The following is a 3559-nucleotide window of genomic DNA, read 5'->3' as shown; positions in this document are numbered from 1 at the left end:
AGTGTAGATCAGGGGTAGTCAACCTTGGCTCTTTTATGACTCGTAGATTCAATTCCCAGAATTCCTGAGCCAGCTTAGCTCCCAGAATTCCTGAGCCAGTAGCTGGCTCAGGAATTCTGGGAGTTGAAGTCCACGAGTCATAAAAGAGCCAAGGTTGACTACCCCTGGTGTAGATAAAAGCTATCAGAGTGCCCCAGAAATTTAAATAAAGGATGGGTAATCAACTGGTGGTGATTCTAAGAATAAGTCACCAAAAGACTAACCAGAGGGCAAGATGAAAGTCAGAATCAAAGATATTCCTGTAAGGTACAAGAGTAGGGAGAGTTCAAGAAGACTTATGCAACTTATGCCATTAAAGGAGAGTATTTGTAGCTCAGGGTTGGAATGAGGGGTCCTTGGTGCTCTCTGAGCTTGATTGTTTCCTTGCAGATGTTTCATTACACAAACTAGGTAAGATCATCAGTGCTAGTGTGCAGTGCAGTGCAGTCACTAGCACTGATGATGTTACCTAGTTTGCATAATGAAACGTCAGCAAGAAAACAACTAAGCTCAGAGAGCACCAAGGATCCCTCAGCGTATACTATTCTTGACTTGAGCAAGAAGCCTATTTATCTTCTTTTGCAAGCCAGTGAACAGAGACAAGTCAAGCTCATGGTACATCACCACTCAGATTGATGCTGAAACCAGCAATCCATTGAAAACCACATGGGGAAGCCGCACTCAGATGTGAAAGTTCATTAACTGGGTAGACAAACTGGAATAATCCACGATTTGCTGTAAACTTAGCTTGTTCAGCATTTGAAGGCAGAGCAGCCTGCTTCAAGCATTGTGCTGTCATAATGGTAGTTGGTAGTCTAGGGTTGGTAGTCTAGGGAAATTGTATATCACATAACATCAAAATTAAACATAGGTTAGCACAATTTATGTACCCTACCAGCATTGCAACCTTTCTAGTTTCCAACAACTCTTAGACAACGTAAAAATAAAAATATGAACCAGAAGAACTTTGAAGCATCAAGGAGCAAAAAGAAAATGGAAGGAAGGAGAGATGGAGAGACACCAGCATAAAAGTAGCAGAAACTGTTGCCTTCATAACACCCAAGTCTGAGGCTTTGTGGTTGAAAAGGATTTTAAATCTGCCCCACTTGAGGTGGTGGTGTTTTTCACAGCAGAGCATGGTTTGATCTCAAAATTATCCAACCTATTTGCAATTGGTTTGCCAAGCTCAGTTTCCCATTTCAAAAGAAGAGTTACTTTTTATTACTTGATAGAAGCTAACATATTTGATAGCATATGCATTCCTGATCTGTTATTTCCTTTTAGAAGTCTTAGAGTTAACCCAGATGCATGATGCAGAAGAACTGAAATTAATGCTGAAAAAAATGAAATAATAGCTATGATTAATTATGAATCAACTCTATCAAATGGAGATGTTAATCCAATTTCAATACTTATGAAAATGTTCCAACACCACTTCTATTGCTGCGAAAAATTTATCCATCTGCAGACTTGAGTAGTATGATTTGCAAAAGAATAAATGATTGCTCAACTTAGTCAAGGGAAACTGCTTGCTTCATTAGCAAGTTTCAAATTATCATTTGCGTACAGATAATATATTTATTTTAATTCTGAAAAATTAATTAGATGACCAATTTTTAAATTGTTAATTTATTTTAAGTAAAAGCAGATAGAACTAATCAGCATACAAAACACAAAGAATTCACTAAGCACAAACTACCCAGTGAAAAACAATTTCAGGTTTTCTTTTTCTCGATAGGGCAAGAAATCTTGTCTTATTATTTCACCTGCACTCATTATTTTGTATGCTTGATCATGTAATAACTAATTCTTTGATTTTGTAACCATTTGTAAAGTTCCTAATTTGCACCGTGGTGGTTAATTAAGTTAGTGTGTGTCTGCCTACAGTGCTTGGTGCCTGGGCTTTTAATCTACATATCCAGACCTTTTTATTGAGGTTTGTTAATAACTTTAGATTTTGTGGATAGTTGTACAACCTTTCATAAGCAATTTGTGCACAGGGAAGAAATAAAAGGTGAAATTTGTATGGATAAATAATGAAAGGAAAATTATGTTAACCCTATTTGGAGAAAACACTGGATTCATTAGAAACAATGGTGGCATGACTAAATGCTGGTCTATTTTTGTCAATGGTTATCCCAAATGTTGGAAAGTCAAAGGATTTTGTTCTCTATGAGTTGGATTATCTTTATTTTATTACCTCCTTTAACTCCTGCAGGCATGTGTGCCTAAAAAGTATATGCTTCATTGTCATTTCAGCAATGTATATTTTTATTATTACATTTCCAGAAACATGATTGTTCCCTAAAGTAACACTTCTCAAGAATGGGAAAGAAGGTGCAGTGTTGAAATCGAATCCCAACAGTTCAACTTCCTTCAAGGAAGAACTATATGATCTCCCCATGAACTGAAATCTATCTATGTGGTTGCTAGTAGTTAAAATGACTTGATGATACAGTAGATAATCAATGAACTGAAAAAAATAATATGTGAAGGGATGTGAGTTTGCATAAGCTATTAACTTGTGCTTGTATGTGCTACCCCCAGCCCTCCAATATACACAATACTATGTGGAAATTCTTCCTTGAACCTCATCCATTCTTCCAGGGTGAGAAGTTTTCCTCACTATTGGTATCTGTCTGGCACGTTTTTGAATGCAAAGGGCATTATTCAGTATAGTATGTTATGTGCATGTTGTTTAGAATAACAGATAAGACATGCAATAGTGGAAACCAAAGCTACTTACATTCACATTTTACCAGTTTTAGCTGAATTTGACTGCAGTTCAGATCAGGATCTTGGAGGGTTTTTATGGGGCTTTCCATAAAATAGAAAATAACTGTTTTATATAGACTTATATACTGCTTCACAGTCCTTTACAGCCCTCTCTAAGCAGTTTACAGAGTCAGCATATTGCCCCCAACAATCTGGGTCCTCGTTTTACTGACTTCAGAAGGATGGAAGGTTGAGTCAATTTTGAGCTGATAAGACTCGAACTGCCAAACCTGCTGGAAACTGGAAGTCCACAGAAGTAGCCTGCAAGTATTGTATTATAACCACTGCGCCACCACGACTCTTGGCTTGATAATATTCAATTAGTAAGAATCATTGTGACATATTTGTGGATTATGGTCTGAAGAAAGTTATCACAGTGGCACTGTTTGTTGATTTGGAAACCATTTTAAAGTGCCACTGAATCTTATCAAATGTAGCATAATGTCAAATGTTTTTCCTTTTTTTTTGAGAGAGAGATCATCTATACAAGGTCATGCTGGAAACACTTTTCCCTACAAAGACTTTGAGTTAAATTGAAATAGTGGCACTATTTTCAGTACATAGATTAAATGCACTTTCTTAGTTCACAGTCCCAGTACCTAACTTCCATGCTTTCAGCAGAGTGTGTAAAAATGACCCCACTTATATTAATGTAAGATCTGTGCCTGTGAATTAGTACTACTCAATAGGTTTTCTCTGATACCCTTTCAGAATAAAATCAGATACTTACTTTCCAGGAACCTGA

Source organism: Protobothrops mucrosquamatus, unplaced genomic scaffold (assembly GCF_001527695.2).
Source record: "Protobothrops mucrosquamatus isolate PMUCROS unplaced genomic scaffold, P.Mucros_1.0 scaffold2383, whole genome shotgun sequence".
NCBI lineage: Eukaryota > Metazoa > Chordata > Lepidosauria > Squamata > Viperidae > Protobothrops > Protobothrops mucrosquamatus.
This window is presented reverse-complemented; position numbering follows the sequence as displayed.